Genomic DNA, 14183 nt, shown 5'->3' with positions numbered 1-14183 from the left:
CACTAGGAAACAGACTGAGAAAACAGAGTAAAAGATTCTCCTGCAACCCGTTCCCTTGGTGCTAGATGAACGAACGTCTCTCCACATGCTCACCTCTGACAGTTAAGTGTGTGTGAAAGCCGTCCTTAATTTAGCTTGTTGGGAACACAAAGTTTCTTTTCAGTTGCAAACTCCACTCCATACATATATATGGGGAGGTACTAGCTCCAACTCGGTTTTCAAGTGAAAACTGCAGGAACTTCAAACCGGCACTAGGAAACAGACTGAGAAAACAGAGTAAAAGATTCTCCTGCAACCCGTTCCTTTGGTGCTACATGAACGAACGTCTCTCCACTTGCTCAGTTCTGAGAGATATGTGTGTGTGGAAGCCGTCCTTCAACTAGCTTGTTGGGAACACAAAGTTTCTTTTCAGTTGCATACTCCAATCCATACATATATATGGGGAGGTACTAGCTCCAACTCGATTTTACAGTGAAAACTGCAGGAACTTCAAACCGGCACTAGGAAACAGACTGAGAAACCAGAGTAAAAGTTTCCAATGCAAACTGTTCACTTGTTGCTAGATGAACGAACGTCTCTCCACATGCTCAGTTCTGAGAGATTATTGTGTGTGAAAGCCATCCTTCACCTAGCTTGTTGGGAACACAAAGTTTCTTTTCAGTTGCAAACTCCATTCCATACATATATATGTGAGGTACGAGCTCCAACTCGGTTTTACAGTGTAAATTGCAGAAACTTCAAAACGGCACTAGGAAACAGACTGAGATACCAGTGTAAAAGTTTCTCCTTTAACCCGTTCCCTTGGTGCTACATGAACGAACGTCTCTCCACATGCTCAGTTCTGAGAGATAAGTGTGTGTGAAAGCCGTCCTTCACCTAGCTTGTTGGGAACACAAAGTTTCTTTTCAGTTGCAAACTCCACTCCATACATATATATGGGGAGGTACTAGCTCCAACTCAGTTTTACAGTGAAAACTGCAGGAACTTCAAACCGGCACTAGGAAACAGACTGAGAAATCAGAGTAAAAGATTCTCCTGCAAACAGTTCCCTTGGTGCTAGATGAACGAACGTCTCTCCACATGCTCAGTTCTGAGAGATAAGTGTGTGTGAAAGCCGTCCTACACCTAGCTTGTTGGGAACACAAAGTTTTTTGCAGTTGCAAATTCCATTCCATACATATATATGGGGAGGTACTAGCTCCAACTCGGTTTTACAGTGAAAACTGCAGGAACTTCCAACCGGCACTAGGAAAAAGACTGAGAAACCAGAGTAATAGTTTCTCCTGCAATCCGTTCCCTTGGTGCTAGATGAACGAAAGTCTCTCCGCATGCTAGGTTCTGAGACATTTGTGAGTGTGAAAGCCGTCCTTCACCTAACTTGTTGGGAACACAAAGTTTCTTTTCAGTTGCAAACTCCACTCCATACATATATATGGGGAGGTACAATCTCCATCTCGGTTTTACAGTGAAACCTGCAGGAACTTCAAACCGGCACTAGGAAACAGACTGAGAATCCAGAGTAAAAGTTTCTCCTGCAACCCGTTCCCTTGGTGCTAGATGAACGAAAGTCTCTCCGCATGCTCAGTTCTGAGAGATAAGTGTGTGTGAAAGCCGTCCTTCACCTAGCTTGTTGGGAACACAAAGTTTCTTTTCAGTTGCAAACTCCACTCCATACATATATATGGGGAGGTACTAGCTCCAACTCGGTTTTACAGTGATAACTGCAGGAACTTCAAACCGGCACTAGGAAACAGACTGAGAAACCAGAGTAAAAGTTTCTCCTGCAACCCGTTCCCTTGGTGCTAGATGAACGAACGTCTCTCCACATGCTCAGTTCTGAGAGATAAGTGTGTGTGAAAGCCATCCTTTACCTAGCTTGTTGAGAACACAAAGTTTCTTTTCAGTTGCAAACTCCACTCCATACATATATATGGGGAGGTACTAGCTCCAACTCGGTTTTACAGTGAAAACTGCAGGAACTTCAAACCGGCACTTGGAAACAGACTGAGAAACCAGAGTTAAAGTTTCTCCTAAAACCCGTTCCCTTGTTGCTAGATGAACGAACGTCTCTCCGCATGCTAGGTTCTGAGAGATATGTGAGTGTGAAAGCCGAACTTCACCTAGCTTGTTGGGAACACAAAGTTTCTTTTCAGTTGCAAACTCCACTCCATACATATATATTCGGAGGTACTAGCTCCAACTCGGTTTTACAGTGAAAACTGCAGGAACTTCAAACCGGCACTAGGAAACCGACTGCGAACCAGAGAAAAATTTCTCCTGCAAACCGTTCCCTTGGTGCTAAATGAACGAACGTCTCTCCACATGCTCAGTTCTGAGAGATAAGTGTGTGTGAAAGCCGTCCTTCACCTAGCTTGTTGGGAACACAAAGTTTCTTTTCAGTTGCAAACTCCATTCCATACATATATATGGTGTGGTACTAGCTCCAACTCGATTTTACAGTGAAAACTGCAGGAACTTCAAACCGGCACTAGGAAACAGACTGAGAAAACAGAGTAAAAGATTCTCCTGCAACCCGTTCCCTTGGTGCTACATGAACGAACGTCTCTCCACATGCTCACTTCTGACAGTTAAGTGTGTGTGAAAGTCGTCCTTAATTTAGCTTGTTGGGAACACAAAGTTTCTTTTCAGTTGCAAACTCCACTCCATACATATATATGGGGAGGTACTAGCTCCAACTCGGTTTTCAAGTGAAAACTGCAGGAACTTCAAACCGGCACTAGGAAACAGACTTAGAAACCAGAGTAAAAGATTCTCCTGCAACCCGTTCCCTTGGTGCTAGATGAACGAACGTCTCTCCTCCTGCTTAGTTCTGAGAGATAAGTGTGTGTGAAAGCCGTCCTTCACCTAGCTTGTTGGGAAAACAAAGTTTTTTTCAGTTGCAAACTCCACTCCATACATATATATGGGGAGGAACAAGCTCCAACACGATTTTACAGTTAAAACTGCAGGAACTTCAAACCCGCACTAGGAAACAGACTGGGAAACCAGAGTAAAAGTTTCACCTGCAACCCGTTCCCTTGGTGCAAGATGAACGAAAGTCTCTCCACTTGCTCAGTTCTGAGAGATATGTGTGTTTGGTAGCCGTCCTTCACCTAGCTTGTTGGGAACACAAAGTTTCTTTTCAGTTGCAAACTCCACTCCATACATATATAGGGGGAGGAACTAGCTCCAAATCTGTTTTACAGTGAAAACTGCAGTTACTTCAAAACGGCACTAGGAAACAGACTGAGAAACCAGAGTAAAAGTTTCTCCTGCAACCCATTCCCTTGTTGCTAGATGAACGAACGTCTCTCCACATGCTCAGTTCTGAGAGATAACTGTGTGTGAAAGCCGTACTTCACCTAGCATGTTGGGAACACAAAGTTTCTTTTAAGTTGCAAACTCCACTCCATACATATATATGGGGAGGTACTAGCTCCAACTCGGTTTTACAGTGAAACCTGCAGGAACTTCAAACCGGCACTAGGAAACAGACTGAGAAACCAGAGTAAAAGTTTCTCCTGCAACCCGTTCACTTGGTGCTAGATGAACGAAAGTCTCTCCACATGCTCAGTTCTGAGAGATAAGTGTGTGTGAAAGCCATTCTTTACCTAGCTTGTTGGGAACACAAAGTTTCTTTTCAGTTGCAAACTCCACTCCATACATATATATGGGGAGGTACTAGATCCAACTCGGTTTTACAGTGAAAACTGCAGGAACTTCAAACCGGCACTTGGAAACAGACAGAGAAATCAGAGTTAAAATTTCTCCTAAAACCCGTTCCCTTGGTGCTAGATGAACGAACGTCTCTCCGCATGCTAGGTTCTGAGAGATATGTGAGTGTGAAAGCCGAACTTCATCTAGCTTGTTGGGAACACAAAGTTTCTTTTCAGTTGCAAACTCCACTCCATACATATATATTCGGAGGTACTAGCTCCAACTCGGTTTTACATTGAAAACTGCAGGAACTTCAACCCGGCACTAGGAAACAGACTGAGAATCAGAGTAAAATTTTCTCCTGCAACCCGTTCCCTTGGTGCTAGATGAACGAACGTCTCTCCACATGCTCAGTTCTGAGTGATAAGTGTGTGTGAAAGCCGTCCTTCAACTAGCTTGTTGGGAACACAATGTTTCTTTTCAGTTGCCAACTCCACTCCATACATATATATGGGGAGGTACTAGCTCCAAATCGGGTTACAGTGAAAATTGCAGGAACTTGAAACCGGCACTACGAAACAGACTGAGAATCCAGAGTAAAAGTTTCTCCTGCAACCCGTTCCCTTGTTGCTAGATGAACGAACGTCTCTCCACATGCTCAGTTCTGAGAGATAAGTGTGTGAGAAAGCCGTCCTTCACCTAGCTTGATGGGAACACAAAGTTTTTTTCAGTTGCAAACTCCACTCCATACATATATATGGGGAGGTACTAGCTCCAACTCGGTTTTACAGTGAAAACTGCAGGAACATCAAACCGGCACTAGGAAACAGACTGAGAATCCAGAGTAAAAAATTCTCCTGCAACCCATTCCCTTGGGGCTAGATGAACGAACGTCTCTCCACATGCCAGGTTCTGAGAGATAAGTGTGTGTGAAAGCCGTCCTTCACCTAGCTTGTTGGGAACACAAAGTTTCTTTTCAGTTGCAAACTCCACTCCATACATGTATAAGGGGAGGTACTAGCTCCAACTCGGTTTTACAGTGAAAACTGCAGTTACTTCAAAACGGCACTAGGAAACAGACTGAGAATCCAGAGTAAAAGTTTCTCCTGCAACCCGTTCCCTTGGTGCTAGATGAACGAACGTCTCACCACATGCTCAGTTCTGAGAGATAACTGTGTGTGAAAGCCGTCTTTAACCTAGCTTGTTGGGAACACAAAGTTTCTTTTCGGTTGCAATCTCAACTCCATACATATATATGGGGAGGTACTAGCTCCAAATAGGTTTTACAGTGAAAACTGCAGGAACTTCAAACCGGCACTAGGAAACAGACTGAGAAACCAGAGTAAAAGTTTCTCCTGCAACCTGTTCCCTTGGTGATAGATGAACGAACATCTCTCCACATGCTCAGTTCTGAGAGATATGTGTGTGTGAAAGCCATCCTTCACCTAGCTTGTTGGGAACACAAAGTTTGTTTTCAGTTGCACACTCCACTCCATACATATATGTGGGGAGGTACTAGCTCCAACTCGGTGTTACAGTGAAAACTGCAGGAACTTCAAACCGGCACTAGGAAACAGACTGAGAAACCAGAGTTAAAGTTTCTCCTGCAATCCGTTCCCTTGGTGCTAGATGAACGAACGTCTCTCCGCATGCTAGGTTCTGAGAGATATGTGAGTGTGAAAGCCGTCCTTCACCTAGCTTGATGGGAACACAAAGTTTTTTTCAGTTGCAAACGCCACTCCATACATATATACGGGGAGGTACTAGCTCCAACGCGGTTTTACAGTGAAAACTGCAGGAACTTCAAACCGGCACTAGGAAACAGACTGAGAAACCAGAGTAAAAGATTCTCCTGCAACCCATTCCCTTGGGGCTAGATGAACGAACGTCTCTCCACATGCTCAGTTCTGAGAGATAAGTGTGTGTGAAAGCCGTCCTTCACCTAGCTTGTTGGGAACACAAAGTTTCTTTTCAGTTGCAAACTCCACTCCATACATGTATATGGGGAGGTACTAGCTCCAAATCGGTTTTACAGTGAAAACTGCAGTTACTTCAAAACGGCACTAGGAAACAGACTGAGAATCCAGAGAAAAAGTTTCTCCTGCAACCCGTTCCCTTGGTGCTAGATGAACGAACGTCTCTCCACATGCTCAGTTCTGAGAGATAACTGTGTGTGAAAGCCGTCCTTAACCTAGCTTGTTGGGAACACAAAGTTTCTTTTCGGTTGCAATCTCCACTCCATACATATATATGGGGAGTTATTAGCTCCAAATAGGTTTTACAGTGAAAACTGCAGGAACTTCAAACCGGAACTAGGAAACAGACTGAGAAACCAGAGTAAAAGGTTCTCCTGCAACCCGTTCCCTTGGTGATAGATGAACGAACGTCTCTCCACATGCTCAGTTCTCAGAGATAAGTGTGTGTGAAAGCCATCCTTCACCTAGCTTGTTGGGAACACAAAGTTTGTTTTCAGTTACACACTCCACTCCATACATATATGTGGGGAGGTACTAGCTCCAACTCGGTGTTACAGTGAAAACTGCAGGAACTTCAAACCGGCACTAGGAAACAGACTGAGAAACCAGAGTTAAAGTTTCTCCTGCAATCCGTTCCCTTGGTGCTAGATGAACGAACGTCTCTCCGCATGCTAGGTTCTGAGAGATATGTGAGTGTGAAAGCCGTCCTTCACCTAGCTTGTTGGGAACATAAAGTTTCTTTTCAGTTGCAAACTCCACTCCATACATATATATGGGGAGGTACTAGCTCCAACTCGGTGTTACAGTGAAAACTGCAGGAACTTCAAACCGGCACTAGGAAACAGACTGAGAAACCAGAGTTAAAGTTTCTCCTGCAATCCGTTCCCTTGGTGCTAGATGAACGAACGTCTCTCCACATGCTCACTTCTGACAGTTAAGTGTGTGTGAAAGCCGTCCTTAATTTAGCTTGTTGGGAACACAAAGTTTCTTTTCAGTTGCAAACTCCACTCCATACATATATATGGGGAGGTACTAGCTCCAACTCGGTTTTAAAGTGAAAACTGCAGGAACTTCAAACCGGCACTAGGAAACAGACTTAGAAACCAGAGTAAAAGATTCTCCTGCAACCCGTTCCCTTGGTGCTAGATGAACGAACGTCTCTCCACCTGCTTAGTTCTGAGAGATAAGTGTGTGTGAAAGCCGTCCTTCACCTAGCATGTTGGGAACACAAAGTTTTATTCAGTTGCAAACTCCACTCCATACATATATATGGGGAGGAACTAGCTCCAACTCGGTTTTACAGTTAAAACTGCAGGAACTTCAAACCGGCACTAGGAAACAGACTGAGAATCCAGAGTAAAAGTTTCTCCTGCAACCCGTTCCCTTGGTGCAAGATGAACGAAAGTCTCTCCACTTGCTCAGTTCTGAGAGATATGTGTGTTTGGTAGCCGTCCTTCACCTAGCTTGTTGGGAACACAAAGTTTCTTTTCAGTTGCAAACTCCATTCCATGCATATATAGGGGGAGGAACTAGCTCCAAATCTGTTTTACAGTGAAAACTGCAGTTACTTCAAAACGGCACTAGGAAACAGACTGAGAAACCAGAGTAAAAGTTTCTCCTGCAACCCATTCCGTTGTTGCTAGATGAACGAACGTCTCTCCACATGCTCAGTTCTGAGAGATAACTGTGTGTGAAAGCCGTACTTCACCTAGCATGTTGGGAACACAAAGTTTCTTTTCAGTTGCAAACTCCACTCCATACATATATATGGGGAGGTACTAGCTCCAACTCGGTTTTACAGTGAAAACTGCAGGAATTTCAAACCGGCACTAGGAAACAGACTGAGAAACCAGAGTAAAAGTTTCTCCTGCAACCCGTTCCCTTGGTGCTAGATGAACGAAAGTCTCTCCAAATGCTCAGTTCTGAGAGATAAGTGTGTGTGAAAGCCGTCCTTCACCTAGCTTGTTGGGAAAACAAAGTTTTTTTCAGTTGCAAACTCCACTCCATACATATATATGGGGAGGAACTAGCTCCAACTCGGTTTTACAGTTAAAACTGCAGGAACTTCAAACCGGCACTAGGAAACAGACTGGGAAACCAGAGTAAAAGTTTCTCCTGCAACCCGTTCCCTTGGTGCAAGATGAACGAAAGTCTCTCCACTTGCTCAGTTCTGAGAGATATGTGTGTTTGGTAGCCGTCCTTCACCTAGCTTGTTGGGAACACAAAGTTTCTTTTCAGTTGCAAACTCCATTCCATACATATATAGGGGGAGGAACTAGCTCCAAATCTGTTTTACAGTGAAAACTGCAGTTACTTCAAAACGGCACTAGGAAACAGACTGAGAAATCAGAGTAAAAGTTTCTCCTGCAACCCATTCCCTTGTTGCTAGATGAACGAACGTCTCTCCACATGCTCAGTTCTGAGAGATAATTGTGTGTGAAAGCCGTACTTCACCAAGCATGTTGGGAACACAAAGTTTCTTTTCAGTTGCAAACTCCACTCCATACATATATATGGGGAGGTACTAGCTCCAACTCGGTTTTACAGTGAAAACTGCAGGAATTTCAAACCGGCACTAGGAAACAGACTGAGAAACCAGAGTAAAAGTTTCTCCTGCAACCCGTTCCCTTGGTGCTAGATGAACGAAAGTCTCTCCACATGCTCAGTTCTGAGAGTTAAGTGTGTGTGAAAGCCATTCTTTACCTAGCTTGTTGGGAACACAAAATTTCTTTTCAGTTGCAAACTCCACTCCATACATATATATGGGGAGGTACTAGCTCCAACTCGGTTTTACAGTGAAAACTGCAGGAACTTCAAACCGGCACTAGGAAACAGTCAGAGAAATCAGAGTTAAAGTTTCTCCTAAAACCCGTTCCCTTGGTGCTAGATGAACGAACGTCTTTCCGCATGCTAGGTTCTGAGAGATATGTGAGTGTGAAAGCCGAACTTCACCTAGCTTGTTGGGAACACAAAGTTTCTTTTCAGTTGCAAACTCCACTCCATACATATATATTCGGAGGTACTAGCTCCAACTCGGTTTTACATTGAAAATTGCAGGAACTTCAACCCGGCACTAGGAAACAGCCTGATAATCAGAGTAAAATTTTCTCCTGCAACCCGTTCCCTTGGTGCTAGATGAACGAACGTCTCTCCACATGCTCAGTTCTGAGTGATAAGTGTGTGTGAAACCCGTCCTTCAACTAGCTTGTTGGGAACACAATGTTTCTTTTCAGTTGCCAACTCCACTCTATACATATATATGGGGAGGTACTAGCTCCAACTCAGTTTTACAGTGAAAACTGCAGGAACTTCAACCCGGCACTAGGAAACAGACTGAGAAACCAGAGTAAAAGTTTCTCCTGCAACCCGTTCCCTTGGTGCTAGATAAACGAAAGTCTCTCCACATGCTCAGTTCTGAGAGATAAGTGTGTGTGAAAGCCGTCCTTCAACTAGCTTGTTGGGAACACAAAGTTTCTTTTCAGTTGCAAACTCCACTCCATACATATATATGGGGAGGTACTAGCTCCAACACGGTTTTACAGTGAAAATTGCAGGAACTTGAAACCGGCACTAGGAAACAGACTGAGAATCCAGAGTAAAAGTTTCTCCTGCAACCCGTTCCCTTGTTGCTAGATGAACGAACGTCTCTCCACATGCTCAGTTCTGAGAGATAAGTGTGTGTGAAAGCCGTCCTTCACCTAGCTTGATGGGAACACATAGTTTTTTTCAGTTTCAAACTCCACTCCATACATATATATGGGGAGGTTCTAGCTCCAACTCGGTTTTACAGTGAAAACTGCAGGAACTTCAAACCGGCACTAGGAAACAGACTGAGAAACCAGAGTAAAAGTTTCTCCTGCAACCCGTTCCTTTGGTGCTAGATGAACGAACGTCTCTCCACTTGCTCAGTTCTGAGAGATATGTGTGTGGGGAAGCCGTACTTCACCTAGCTTGTTGGGAACACAAAGTTTCTTTTCAGTTGCAAACTCCACTCCATACATATATATGGGGAGGTACTAGCTCCAACTCGGTTTTACAGTGAAAACTGCAGTTACTTCAAAACGGCACTAGGAAACAGATTGAGAATCCAGAGTAAAAGTTTCTCCTGCAACCCGTTCCCTTGGTGCTAGATGAACGAACGTCTCTCCACATGCTCAGTTCTGAGAGATAAGTGTGTGTGAAAGCCGTCCTTCACCTAGCTTGATGGGAACACAAAGTTTTTTTCAGTTGCAAACGCCACTCCATACATATATACGGGGAGGTACTAGCTCCAACTCGGTTTTACAGTGAAAACTGCAGGAACTTCAAACCGGCACTAGGAAACAGACTGAGAAACCAGAGTAAAAGATTCTCCTGCAACCCATTCCCTTGGGGCTAGGTGAACGAACGTCTCTCCACATGCTCAGTTCTGAGAGATAAGTGTGTGTGAAAGCCGTCCTTCACCTAGCTTGTTGGGAACACAAAGTTTTTTTCAGTTGCAAACTCCACTCCATACATATATATGGGGAGGTACTAGCTCCAAATATGTTTTACAGTGAAAACTGCAGGAACTTCAAACCGGCACTAGGAAACAGACTGAGAAACCAGAGTAAAAGTTTCTCCTGCAACCCGTTCCCTTGGTGATAGATGAACGAACGTCTCTCCACATGCTCAGTTCTGAGAGATAAGTGTGTTTGAAAGCCATCCTTCACCTAGCTTGTTGGGAACACAAAGTTTGTTTTCAGTTGCACACTCCACTCCATACATATATGTGGGGAGGTACTAGCTCCAACTCGGTGTTACAGTGAAAACTGCAGGAACTTCAAACCGGCACTAGGAAACAGACTGAGAAACCAGAGTTAAAGTTTCTCCTGCAATCCGTTCCCTTGGTGCTAGATGAACGAACGTCTTTCTGCATGCTAGGTTCTGAGAAATATGTGAGTGTGAAAGCCGTCCTTCAATTAGCTTGTTGGGAACATAAAGTTTCTTTTCAGTTGCAAACTCCACTCCATTCATATATATGGGGAGGTACAAGCTCCAACTCGATTTTACAGTGAAAACTGCAGGATCTTCAAACCGGCACTAGGAAACAGACTGAGAAAACAGAGTAAAAGATTCTCCTGCAACCCGTTCCCTTGGTGCTAGATGAACGAACGTCTCTCCACATGCTCAGTTCTGAGAGATAAGTGTGTGTGAAAGCCGTCCTTCACCAAGCTTGTTGGGAACACAAAGTTACTTTTCAGTTGCAAACTCCCCTCCATACATATATATGGGGAGGTACTAGCTCCAACTCGGTGTTACACTGAAAACTGCAGGTACTTCAAACCGGCACTAGGAAACAGACTGAGAAAACAGAGTAAAAGTTTCTCCTGCAACCCGTTCCCTTGGTGCTAGATGAACGAACGTCTCTCCACATGCTCACTTCTGACAGTTAAGTGTGTGTGAAAGCCGTCCTTAATTTAGCTTGTTGGGAACACAAAGTTTCTTTTCAGTTGCAAACTCCACTCCATACATATATATGGGGAGGTACTAGCTCCAACTCGGTTTTAAAGTGAAAAATGCAGGAACTTCAAACCGGCACTAGGAAACAGACTTAGAAACCAGAGTAAAAGATTCTCCTGCAACCTGTTCCCTTGGTGCTAGATGAACGAACGTCTCTCCACCTGCTTAGTTCTGAGAGATAAGTGTGTGTGAAAGCCGTCCTTCACCTAGCTTGTTGGGAAAACAAAGTTTTTTTCAGTTGCAAACTCCACTCCATACATATATATGGGGAGGAACTAGCTCCAACTCGGTTTTACAGTTAAAACGGCAGGAACATCAAACCGGCACTAGGAAACAGACTGGGAAACCAGAGTAAAAGTTTCTCCTGCAACCCGTTCCCTTGGTGCAAGATGAACTAAAGTCTCTCCACTTGCTCAGTTCTGAGAGATATGTGTGTTTGGTAGCCGTCCTTCACCTAGCTTGTTGGGAACACAAAGTTCCTTTTCAGTTGCAAACTCCATTCCATACATATATAGGGGGAGGAACTAGCTCCAAATCAGTTTTACAGTGAAAACTGCAGTTACTTCAAAACGGCACTAGGAAACAGACTGAGAAACCAGAGTAAAAGTTTCTCCTGCAACCCATTCCCTTGTTGCTAGATGAACGAACGTCTCTCCACATGCTCAGTTCTGAGAGATAACTGTGTGTGAAAGCCGTACTTCACCTAGCATGTTGGGAACACAAAGTTTCTTTTCAGTTGCAAACTCCACTCCATACATATATATGGGGAGGTACTAGCTCCAACTCGGTTTTACAGTGAAAACTGCAGGAATTTCAAACCGGCACTAGGAAACAGACTGAGAAACCAGAGTAAAAGTTTCTCCTGCAACCCGTTCCCTTGGTGCTAGATGAACGAAAGTCTCTCCACATGCTCAGTTCTGAGAGATAAGTGTGTGTGAAAGCCATTCTTTACCTAGCTTGTTGGGAACAAAAAGTTTGTTTTCAGTTGTAAACTCCACTCCATACATATATATGGGGAGGTACTAGCTCCAACTCGGTTTTACAGTGAAAACTGCAGGAACTTCAAACCGGCACTAGGAAACAGTCAGAGAAATCAGAGTTAAAGTTTCTCCTAAAACCCGTTTCCTTGGTGCTAGATGAACGAACGTCTCTCCGCATGCTAGGTTCTGAGAGATATGTGAGTGTGAAAGCCGAACTTCACCTAGATTGTTGGGAACACAAAGTTTCTTTTCAGTTGCAAACTCCACTCCATACATATATATTCGGAGGTACTAGCTCCAACTCGGTTTTACATTGAAAACTGCAGGAACTTCAACCAGGCACTAGGAAACAGACTGAGAATCAGAGAAAAATTTTCTCCTGCAACCCGTTCCCTTGGTGCTAGATGAACGAACGTCTCTCCACATACTCAGTTCTGAGTGATAAGTGTGTGTGAAAGCCGTCCTTCAACTAGCTTGTTGGGAACACAATGTTTCTTTTAAGTTGCCAACTCCACTCCATACATATATATGGGGAGGTACTAGCTCAAACTCAGTTTTACAGTCAAAACTGCAGGAACTTCAACCCGGCACTAGGAAACAGACTGGGAATCCAGAGTAAAAGTTTCTCCTGCAACCCGTTCCCTTGTTGCTAGATGAACGAACGTCTCTCCACATGCTCAGATCTGAGAGATAAGTGTGTGTGAAAGCCGTTCTTCATATAGCTTGTTGGGAACACAAAGATTCTTTTCAGTTGCAAACTCCATTCCATACATATATATGGGGAGGTTCTAGCTCCAACTCTGTTTTACAGTGAAAAATGCAGGAACTTCAAACCGGCCCTAGGAAACAGACTGAGAAACCAGAGTAAAAGTTTCTCCTGCAACCCGTTCCCTTGGTGCTAGATAAACGAACGTCTCTCCACATGCTCAGTTCTGAGAGATAAGTGTGTGTGAAAGCCGTCTTTCACCTAGCTTGTTGGGAACACAAAGTTTCTTTTCAGTTGCAAACTCCACTCCATACATATATATGGGGAGGTACTAGCTCCAACTCGGTTTTACAGTTAAAACTGCAGGAACTTGAAACCGGCACTAGGAAACAGACTGAGAATCCAGAGTAAAAGTTTCTCCTGCCACCCGTTCCCTTGTTGCTAGATGAACGAACGTCTCTCCACATGCTCAGTTCTGAGAGATAAGTGTGTGTGAAAGCCTTCCTTCACCTAGCTTGATGGGAACACATAGTTTTTTTCAGTTTCAAACCACACTCCATACATATATATGGGGAGGTTCTAGCTCCAACTCGGTTTTACAGTGAAAACTGCAGGAATTTCAAACCGGCACTAGGAAACAGACTGAGAAACCAGAGTAAAAGTTTCTCCTGCAACCCGTTCCCTTGGTGCTAGATGAACGAAAGTCTCTCCACATGCTCAGTTCTGAGAGATAAGTGTGTGTGAAAGCCATTCTTTACCTAGCTTGTTGGGAACAAAAAGTTTGTTTTCAGTTGTAAACTCCACTCCATACATATATATGGGGAGGTACTAGCTCCAACTCGGTTTTACAGTGAAAACTGCAGGAACTTCAAACCAGCACTAGGAAACAGTCAGAGAAATCAGAGTTAAAGTTTCTCCTAAAACCCGTTTCCTTGGTGCTAGATGAACGAACGTCTCTCCGCATGCTAGGTTCTGAGAGATATGTGAGTGTGAAAGCCGAACTTCACCTAGCTTGTTGGGAACACAAAGTTTCTTTTCAGTTGCAAACTCCAATCCATACATATATATTCGGAGGTACTAGCTCCAACTCGGTTTTACATTGAAAACTGCAGGAACTTCAACCAGGCACTAGGAAACAGACTGAGAATCAGAGAAAAATTTTCTCCTGCAACCCGTTCCCTTGGTGCTAGATGAACGAACGTCTCTCCACATACTCAGTTCTGAGTGATAAGTGTGTGTGAAAGCCGTCCTTCAACTAGCTTGTTGGGAACACAATGTTTCTTTTAAGTTGCCAACTCCACTCCATACATATATATGGGGAGGTACTAGCTCCAACTCAGTTTTACAGTCAAAACTGCAGGAACTTCAACCCGGCACTAGGAA

This window comes from Camelus bactrianus, chromosome 23, assembly GCF_048773025.1.
Source record: "Camelus bactrianus isolate YW-2024 breed Bactrian camel chromosome 23, ASM4877302v1, whole genome shotgun sequence".
NCBI lineage: Eukaryota > Metazoa > Chordata > Mammalia > Artiodactyla > Camelidae > Camelus > Camelus bactrianus.
Note: the sequence above shows the minus strand (reverse complement) of the source record.